At 41.2% G+C, this 10922-nt stretch overlaps 1 pseudogene across 1 annotated transcript; it reads left to right on the top strand.

Annotated features, from left to right (window-relative positions):
* Positions 1–9735: 9735 nt before the first annotated feature.
* Positions 9736–10658, top strand: LOC105551511 (annotated as a pseudogene). The gene has a single exon (XR_001007869.1). The product of XR_001007869.1 is annotated as a 40S ribosomal protein S2 pseudogene (transcript).
* Positions 10659–10922: the final 264 nt, after the last annotated feature.

The following is a 10922-nucleotide window of genomic DNA, read 5'->3' as shown; positions in this document are numbered from 1 at the left end:
AGTCTTCAACTGAGGGCTGAGGATCACCAGTGCCCATTTGCCCAAGTTCAACCTTTCTGGGGCATTTTTTTAAGGCAGGTTACCACTAATCTTGGTCTCTAACTGTGTTAGTGTTCTTCAGAGAAAGAGACCAATAGGACTATGTGTGTGTTTGTGTGGGGGGTGGGTATGGAGGGAGACTTATTTTAAGGAATGGGCTCACATGATTATAGGGGTTCCAAGTGCAAAGTCTGTAGAGCAGATCAGCAGACTAGAGGCTTAGTAAGAGTTGATGTTGCTCACTTGAGTCTAAATTCTGCAGGCACTGGCTAGAAACCCAGACAGGATTTCCATGTTTCAGTCTTGGGGAGAATTTCTTCTACTTCAGAAAACCCCAATATTTGTTCTAGTAAGGCCTTCAACTAATTGGATAAGGCCCGCCTACAATATAGAGGATGATATGGTTTGGCTGTGTCCCCACCAAAATCTTATCTTGAATTCCCATATGTTGTGGGAGGGACCCAGTCGGAAGTAATTGCATCATGGGGGCAGGTCTTTCCCTTGCTGTTCTCGTGATAGTAAATAAGTCTCACGAGAGCTGATGGTCGTTATAAGTAGTTTTCCTGCACAAGCCGTCTTTTTGCTTGCTGCCATCCATGTCAGATATGACTTGCTCCTCTGTCATGATTGTGAGGCTTCCCCAGCCAAATGGAACTGTAAGCCAGTTACACCTCTTTGTTTTGTAAATTGCCCAGTCTTGGGTGTGTCTTTATCAGCAACATGAAAATAGACTAATACAGAGGATAATCTGTTTTACTCAATGTCTACTGATTTAAGTGTTAACCACATCTAAGACAAGTACTTTCACAGTGACATCTAGACTGGTGTTTGACCAAACAACTGGGCAAAGTCAGCTTGCTCATACCCTAGCCAAGTTGACACATAAAATTAACTATGACACTAACTCATATATTTGGGTTTTGGAAGTCCTAGCTACATCTCTAAGGCATAGTAGAGTTTCATCATACCTTGTAAATAAATGCCTGAAATTTGTCCCTTTCCAAGGTAAGGAATTAGATATTTTTTAATGCAGGTCTGATGTGTAGCCAATGCTCATCCATCCATCCTATCATTCTGTCCACTATTGTTAATAGCCGATCACTATTTTGAATGTCAACCCTGTCTTACCAGATAGTTGCACAATGTGTTAACATTTAGATTTTTTTGTTTGAACTGTCATTAAAGTGTGGAGTTTAAGGTCCTAATTCATTTCTCCAATGTGAGAGTGAAGAAGTTTTGATATACATATTGGGATAGGACTTGGATTAAACTTCCAACCATATGAAGAGTGTTTTTATTTTTCTAAGGTTTTGTTTGTGTGTGTGAATTTCTTTTTAACTAGATGTATTACATGTTTATTCAGGAAAGTAAAGGATCATTTCATTCAAGTAGAAAATGATTGTTGGAAGAACTTAAAGGGAATAAAGAAGGCATACAAGCAGATAAGCTGAGAAATAGTTCCAAATGTAACAATTTAGGTGATCACAAAGACAGTAAAAGAGGTTGCAAAAATCAATGAGGCAGCTCTGCTCTGAAAATTCTATTAACATTTTGAGATATTCTGGCAATCATTTTCAAGTTTTACAATTTCCACAAACAGCAATATTTTGGAGACTTCTAAGACTTGGTAGCATTTCTAAACATGATTACAGTATCCTCAAACTGTCACAGAATTATAAAATGTATGTGGTAATAATTAGGTTCTTATTAATAGGTAAAAGCACTAGTTATCAAGATACGCTGTTCTTTTTTGCACACTGGTCTGAATATTATATTCTTATCCAACAAATAATGATACTTTCAGAATAACTATAAAATCATTTCAGTGACTTTTATCTACTAGTTTATCAACATTCTATAACTTACTTCACTTCTTGTGCAGGAATGTTGCAGAATCACCAATGTGTTAGGCTGCTTTGCTAAGACAAAAGATTTGGTGCAGAGAGAAAGAGGTGCCAAATGCTAAACAATGGTAGATCATGAGCTAGTTTTCAAAGAACAGAGACCTCAGCCCATAGTTCAAGTGATCAGGACACATATGAACCCTCTAATGCAAACTTGTCCAACCCACAGCCCGTGGGCCACATGCAGCCCAGGACAGCTTTGAATGCAGCCCAATACAAATTCTTAAATTTTCTAAAACATGAGGGCTTTTTGCAATTTTTTTTTAGCTTATCTGCCATTGTTAATTTTAGTATATTTTATGTGTGGCCCAAAACAATTCTTCTTCCAGTGCGGCTCAGAGAGGACAAAGGATTGGACACCCATTCTCTAATGGCTGAGAGAGGACTTGGACAAGTGACTAGAGACTCCAGAGTCCATCTTCATAGGGAAGCTCCAGCCACTTCCTCCCATGAGATTAAAGAAACTCCTATGCTGAACTCTTTCAAAGAGTTCTCATTCACATGCACACGAGCTGGAGCAATCTAGGAAGGAGGTAGAACTGTTGCAGCATTATCATCGTAAAGCTCTGCTTCCCCAAAGGTCAGGCCTGGGGTAGTAAATGTGCTGAGCACAGACTTGCCTACCAAGAAACTCCTGACAGCCTAGTTCCAATACCATTGCCCTAGATCCCACTGTGCCTCTCCTTAGTGCATAAATCATTCACTTTCAGGGGCCTTAAGAAAAATAGGAAATTTTTAAAAGGAGTCCCCCTTAGAAATTGTGCCTTTTACCCAGGTTATGGTTCCAGTGAGGCAATTGAAGTGAATTGAATTCATCTCTCTCCAGGCCACATATCTGAGCAGTTCAACCACCAGCACCGGCAACCATCCAAGGTACCCACCCACAAGAAGGAGTAACAGGAAGCTCTTGGGGAACAAAGAGTTGAATGTGTGTTTCAATACATAAGCCACAAGGAAGGGACAATCTGGTCAGGCTGAAAAAAAAAAATCTGCAGCACAGCATAACATAAGGGAACACATCTTAAGATACATGTAAACAGTGGCAATGAGGCATGAGGTCTTGCTTGCACTTTCTGATTACATTATTTATATTTGACTTACAGTGTCTTTTGCATAGAGAGAGAAACATCAAGAAAAAATTTCTTGACAGCTATATTTTTGAAAGAATTATGACAACCCAAGTGGCAATAGGATTGAGTGAAATCAACTCAGCACTAGAGGTAGACATTCAGCGTCCTGAGGTATCACTCAAATCTTTAAGAGAAGCAAGATGAATACTTGGCAAATCTACTGGTAAGATATACCCAGGCCTAGGACAAGACACTGTGATTGTCTTAAGGATTCAAAGCAACTATTAGAAAGGAGAGAAAAGAGCACCAACTACTATAGAAGGAAATAGCTCCAAGTGCTTACACAACATAACACAGTCCACCCAAGGACCCTGAATAATATTGCAGGAGGGGATGGCTTAATTAAACATTTGGCTCTTGACCCAAGGAGCCCTCAACCTTGGAGCTGGGGCTACTTTAACCCATTAGACACAGTCCTATTCTGGCCTCCAGGATCAATGTTCTTTATAAATATGTTTAACTATACATGTAATACTCTACATAGTACATTTTCTCCATAATATATATGGAGAAATAGATATACTGTAGACACATATAGACACACTGCTTCCACTCTGGTTTTTGTTCATCAAAAGAAATAACAAAGATGAAGCCAACACTGAAGGTGTAGCCTAACTCTACTATTACTCGCTATGTGACCTTGGGAGCAAACCACTTAGTTTTCCATAGCTATATTTTTTCCTCATCTACAAACTGGGAATAATATCCACACCGTTTTTATGAGCACAAATGAGTTATGGGTAAGTGAAAATGATGCATAAATGTCCAGCACATTGCCTTCTTGTTCACTAGTGCAAAATTCTCCACTGTTTTGTCTGATATTTCCACATCCCTGGGATTAGGAGACAAAATCAACACCATCAGTCTTTCTCCACTGTCCTTTGCCTAGGTTTTCACTACCAGATGCTACCCCTCAACAATCCCCTTTTGACTGAGTTTCTCACAATGGCTTCTTCTGGCCTCTCCTAGACATCTGCTCAAATACCTTAGGACTCTAAGGTCCCTGATATCAGATACTCTGAGCCACATGGTCCAAGTATCTCTAACTTGCACTCGATTTTCAGAGCAGCATCTACAGTAGTACTTGAGCCCAGTGGCTTCTAAAGACTTCCTGGACTCAGATTACTAACTCTCTTTTCCTATTCTAGACTCACATGTTTCCATGGGAGGGGAGACTTTCCCAAGATTTGGCAATTTCATTTAGTGTTGAGGGAGGCAGAGGAAAGCTGATGTCCAGTATGTCTATTTGGCGATCATGACTTTTAAGTCTATAAGCCTCATTACTGAGGTAATTAACCTCTCAAAATTCCAGATGCTTGTATGCCTTTCTCTGCCATCTTCCCCACTGATGAAAGATAAGACAAAAGGCAAATATTATGAAAACCCTCTCCAGTGAGATCCCCTGCAGAGCCCATTGCCTGCCTGCAGGAATGAAGAAGGGGATTTGTCGAGAAGAATCCCACAGCAGAGGAGTCCAAGGGTTGTACATAACGTGATTCTAAAGTTGGGAGTAAAATTGGACAACTATATTTTATACATAGTAGCATGATATATAAAATTAGATTAAAATGGATCATAGACCTCAATACAAAGTCTAAAACTTTAAAACTTCTGAAAGAAAACATAAGAGAAATTATTTGTGACCTTGGGCTATGCCGAGTTCTCTGCCTTCTTAGGAAAAAGGATATGAGCCATGAAAGAAAAAGAGAAAATATAAATCCCAGACTAGAAGAAAATATTTGAAAAACACATATCTGATAAATAATTGGTATCCAGAATATATAAAGCACTCTCAAATCTCAGCAGCAAGAAAACAAATAGGCAAAAGAATAGGCAAAAGAGCTAAACAAACATTTCAACCAAAAAGGCTATACTGTGGCACATAAGAATATGAAAAGATGATCAGCGCTGTTATTACTAGAAGTGCAAATGAAAACCACTACACACCTATTATGGATACTACTACACACCTATTAGAATAGCTTTTCAAAAAAATAATAAAAGCTCGCAATACCAAGTGCTGAGTAGAATGAGGAACAACTGAAACCCATGCATAACTGATGGCAATACAAAGCTGTGCAGCCACACCGAAAACAAGTATGTCAGTTTTGCATAAAGTTAAACGTAAGCTCAAAGTTAAACATGTGAACCCAAAATACCCAAAAGTTATTTACAGGGAAATAGAAACCTATTTAAACATTTTTTTAAAACTGCAAAAAGATGTTTTAAAACTGCAAAAAAAGTGTCCATTTTCTGGTGAATAGATAAACAGATTATGGTACCTCCATAAAGTGGAATCTTACAGAGCAATGAAAAGGAATAAACAATTGATACAGCAGCATGTATAAATCTCCTAAGCCTTACTTTAAGTGGAAGAAGCAAAAACCAAAAGTTTCCATTCCAGAATCAGCAAAACTGTGGGAACAGAAATGAGACTAATGGTTGTGGCTGGGGACAGGAAGAGGAGATCGACTGTAAATGAGGCCTAGGAGAATGCTTTGAGGTGATGGAGGTGTTCTGCAGCCTTATTGTGCTAGTGGTTATATAGCTACCATGCATCTGTCAAAATTCATAAAACTATACACCTGAAAAGGATTCTACTACATCTAAAATATATCTCACTAAGTTTGACCTTTCAAACAAACACAAACGAAAAACTACAGAGTTCTGTTACCATTTTGTCCACTGGTCTCCAGCAGTCACACTGTGATGTTTGAAAAACGTGAACGTGGGCTATGCCACAAATTAAAAGGTCCAGGAACACCTTCTTCCCATTTCTGAAGACTCAGAAAGCCACAGGGAAATTCAGAACTGTGAGTCCTCTCGGCAGCAGTGACCAGTGGTAAAACAGGAGTATTCCTCTAAAGAGGGCTCTCCTACCACCAAGGCACTGGGAGCAGAAACTGGGGGAGCCTCAATATATCCCTGAGTCATCTGCTAAGTCAAGTTTCCTCAGCCTCATGTATACCAAGATTTTGAGCCAAATTATTATTGCGTGGGGCTGGCCCGGGCATTGTGGGATGTTTAGCAGCATCTTTGGTCTCTGCCTACTAGATACCAGCAGGCAGCCCCCTCTACTGTGAGAGCCAAAAATGTTTCCAGACATTGCCAAATGTCCCCTTGAGTGGGGGCACAATAGCCTCCAGTTGAGATCCACAGTGCTACATGGAAAGCAAACACTGAAGCAGATCCACTGCCCCTGGGGACGCTCAGAGTGACCTACTGCAGGGGTGGACTGATCACTCATGAAGGATTTCATGAGAAAATGTAAACCCAGATGAGAACAAGCTTACCATTACAAGTCTGGGCCCAGTGAGAACCATAGAAGAAGTCCTCTGGGGGCAAAGAAGATAGACAAAAAACAGAAGAAAAACAGAAGACAAGGATGAATACATTCTTACAAAAGATCCTACCACTGTCATGGTTATGTACTGGGATAATTAAAACATGCCAGAAAAGAGAGATAAAACCTCCAGAAAGAAAAAGCAAAGATCCAGAAATATCTGAAAAGAGCCCAGAAATTAGAAAGCCTACACAAATCTAGTGCAATTTTACTTTAACTTTCCTTCTCAGTTCCACACCAAGTTAACCTCATGAAGTTGAAAACAAAATAAATAATAGTTAACAACAGCTAGCCCATATTAAAAACAACTACAAACAGCCGGGCACGGTGGCTCACGCCTGTAATACCAGCACTTTGGGAGGCTGAGGTGGGTGAATCACAAGGTCAGGAGTTCAAGACCAGCCTGACCAGCGTGGGGAAACCCCGTCTCTACTAAAGATATAAAAATTAGTCGGGTGTGGTGGCATGTGCCTGTAATCGCAGCTACTGGGGAGGCTGAGGCAGGAGAATCATTTGAAAACCTGGAGGCGGAGGTTGCGGTGAGCCGAGATCGCGCCACTGCATTCCAGCCTGAGTGACAGGGCGAGACTCCATTTCAAAAAAAAAAAAACTATAAACAATCATAAAATTCCTGTGGCAGGTTCACTCAGGGCTCCCACTTAGAAATGGGCTGGAGAAAGAAGCTCTTAATATAAATGCACAATATTTAAAACATACCACAAAACCAAATGCACATAATGCACACAACAATCAAAAGGTAATTTCACCACAGATAAAATTCAGAAAAAAATCAGCAAACTCAGAGAGTAAGAACTGGGTACAATGATTTCACGGAAACAAAGACAGAAGTTCAGGTCAGACAACAAAAAACAGGATAGAAAGCAGTGAAATAATTGCCCAAGTCCTCATGCTAGGAGTCTGGAAAACAAAGTATTTGTTCAAGACGTATGGGAACAGCTACAGGGTATTATATAAAAAGTGGAGTTTTATACAAAGACCAAGACCTTCTGAGTGGGGTCCCTGTGTAATTCCTGCTCAGGACCCGGACTTTTTGAATTAGAACTGACCTGAGCCTATTAATACAAACTAGTAGGTATGGTGAACTGAAGAGAGTCGTGAGAAAGTGGAACACCAGGGCTTTTTTAAACCATTATTTAGATTTCTGCAAAATTTAAAAGGATAAAAAATAAATTTCTTCTTTCCTTCCTTTTTTTTTTTTAAGACGAAGCCTCACTGTTGCCCAGGCTGGAGTGCAGTGGCGCGATCTAGGCTCACTGCAACCTCCGCCTCCTGGGTTTAAGCGATTCTCCTGCATCACCCTCCTGAGTAGCTGGGACTACAGGCACATGCCAGCACGCCTGGCTAAGTTTTTGTATTTTTAGTAGAGACGGGGTTTCACCGTGTTAGCCAGGATGGTCTCGATCTCCTGACCTTGTGATCCGCCTGCCTCAGCCTCTTAAAGTGCTGGGATTACAGACGCGAGCCACCGCACCTGGCCTAAATTTCTTCTTTCTAAACTTTAATGGATATTTAAAAATCAGAATATCTATTTTTTTTAACACTGACTTGAAGTTCTTGTTAACCTACCTTTTAAGTATATTTCACTAATGCTATGACAACTCCATCAACCTGCCTTTAGTTATCCACCTAAAGGATTCAAGATTGGTTTAAGAATGATTACAGAGAAGGAAAGCGTAACTGAGTGGCCTACATATCATTTCAGTTGGGAAAATAAAGAAAGAAAATTGATTTAAGGACAATTTATGCACTGTGTACTATAGTACAAAATGTAGAAATTGATTAGAAAAAGAGGCAATTTGATGATAAAAAGAGACAAGGCAAGTAATGCTTTTGTAATATAGCTAGAGAAAATGTAATCAAGGCAGCCAAGGGTCTTGGGATATTATTTTCCATACAGGAGGTATGGAAAAGGCTGCTGTCTACACAATACCTATTCTTCCTTTCTACAACAGAACCCTCTGTATTGTGGGGGTTGGGTAGCAGAAAACACACTGTACTCACATTTGCAGGCATGGTATTTCGGAATGGATGTGAGAAACAACTGCCTGTAGTGAGAGGGTACCATAAAACTGTTGAATACATATCCTTTCGTACAAAAAAAAAATGGTATTATCAATCTAAGAGTAACAATTTGGGAAGTCCAAATTTTACACAAAGCACCTGAAAATGTCCATAGCAGCAGCAATAAGCTCAGCTAAAAAATAATTACTAACCATCTCCCAGATGCCCTTGCTTATGTGGTCTATGGTATATGAACCTAACACACTGGGCAGAGCTTCTGGGAAACTCTTTAAACAGGAGTGACTCATCTGCAAGGCATATCATTTTTCTTTTCCTACTGCATCCTTCCAGAATGCAAATATGGTAGATAGAAACCCTTTGTGATCACAGAATGATCTTGTAGATGAAGCCACAATTAAATAATAGAGGAATAGGAAGGTAGGAGTCTGGGTTGCTGATGGGATCATAGAAAAGAAACAGCCCAAGGTTGGCTACTATCAGTCTTCACGGTATGTGAAAGGAAAATAAGCTATCTTATTTAAACCACTGTTTGTTTTTATTGTTGTTGTGGTGGTGGCGGTGGTGGTGGTGGTGACAGTGATGCTTGTTTTGCCCTCTATGTGGTTCAATAAGCCACTGGTTTTTGAGTTCTCCTCTATTAACAGCCATTTGCAGTTAGAACAGATATTGCAGTTCCCAGTTGCCTAAGAGGGCTAACTCCTACCTAATGGAGTTAGGTAAGAGTATTCTGTTAGATTCTGATAGGCTCTTGCATGATATTATGATGGGCACAGCTAGAAACACGGAGTAGATAGTTGAAAAAAAAAAACACCTGTGCACATGGAGCTTTTCCTCTGAATTAAGCCAAGCTAATTATGTTAATAAATTTTACTACAATGTTTTAATTAAAAATAATTAATATATGCAAACCCACTTCTATAGTTGAAGATAAGATTTGAGTGACGAGCTGACTTTTAGAATGAGCCAACCCACTACACACCAACAACAAAGTAAGAGCCAAATCAGGAATGCAATCGCCATTTACAATTGCCACAGAAAAATTTCCAGGTATTTTACCTAGGAATACAGCTAACCAGGGAGGTGAAAGATCTCTACAAAGAGAACTACAAAACACTACTCAAAGAAATCAGAGATGACATGAACAAATGCAAAAATGTTCCATATTGATGGACAGAAGAATCAATATCATTAAAATGACCATAGTGCCCAAGCAATTTATAGATTCAATACTATTCCTATTAAACTACTAGTTATGCTCTTCTTCTCCGAGAAAACACCAAATGGCGGATGACGCCGGTGCAGCGGGGGTGCCTGGAGGGCCCTGGTGGCCCTGGGATGGGGAACCGCGGTGGCTTCCGCGGAGGTTTCGGCAGTGGCATCCGGGGCCAGGATGGTGGCTGTGGACGGGGCAGGGGCCGAGGCCGCAGAGCTCGCGGAGGCAAGGCCGAGGATAAGGAGTGGATGCCCGTCACCAGGCTGGGCCGCTTGGTCAAGGACATAAATATCAAGTCCCTGGAGGAGATCTACCTCTTCTCCCTGCCCATTAAGGAATCTGCGATCATTGACTTTTTCTTGGGTGCCTCTCTTAAAGACGAGATTTTGAAGATTATGCGGGTGCAGAAGCAGACCAGTGCTGGCCAGCGCAGCAGGTTCAAGGCGTTTGTTGCTATCGGGGACTACAATGGCCACGTCAGCCTGGGTGTTAAGTGCTCCAGGGAGGTGGCCACCGCCATCCGTGGGGCCATCATCCTGGCCAAACTCTCCATTGTCCTGCTGCGCAGAGGTTACTGGGGGAACAAGATCGGCAAGTCCCACACCGTCCCGTGCAAGGTGACAGGCCGCTGGGCTCTGTGCTGGTGCGCCTCATCCCTGCACCCAGGGGCACTGGCATCGTCTCAGCGCCTGTGCCCAAGAAGCTGCTCATGATGGCTGGTATCGATGACTGCTACACCTCAGTCCGGGGCTGCACTGCCACCCTGGGCAACTTCACCAAGGCCACCTTTGATGCCATCTCTAAGACCTACAGCTACCTGACCCCTGACCTCTGGAAGGAGACTGTGTTTACCAAGTCTCCCTATCAGGAATTCACTGACCACCTTGTCAAGACTCACACCAGAGTCTCCGTGCAGCGGACCCAGGCTCCAGCTGTGGCTACAACATAGGGCTTTTATACAAGAAAAATAAAGTGAATTAAGCCTGGAAAAAAAAATACCAGTTACATTCTTCACAGAACTAGAAAAAAACTATTTTAAAATTCATATGGAACCAAAAAAGAGCCTGAATAGCCAAGGCAATCCTAAGCAAAAGGAATAAAGCTGGAGGCATCTTGTTACTTAACTTCAAACTATACTACAGGGCTACAGTAACCAAAATAGCATGGCACTGGTACAAAAACAGACACATAGGCCAACAGAGCAGAATAGAGAATCCAGAAATAAGGTCGCATACCTACAACTATATGAT

This window comes from Mandrillus leucophaeus, unplaced genomic scaffold (assembly GCF_000951045.1).
Source record: "Mandrillus leucophaeus isolate KB7577 unplaced genomic scaffold, Mleu.le_1.0 Scaffold523, whole genome shotgun sequence".
Taxonomy (NCBI): domain Eukaryota; kingdom Metazoa; phylum Chordata; class Mammalia; order Primates; family Cercopithecidae; genus Mandrillus; species Mandrillus leucophaeus.
This window is presented reverse-complemented; position numbering and strand designations above follow the sequence as displayed.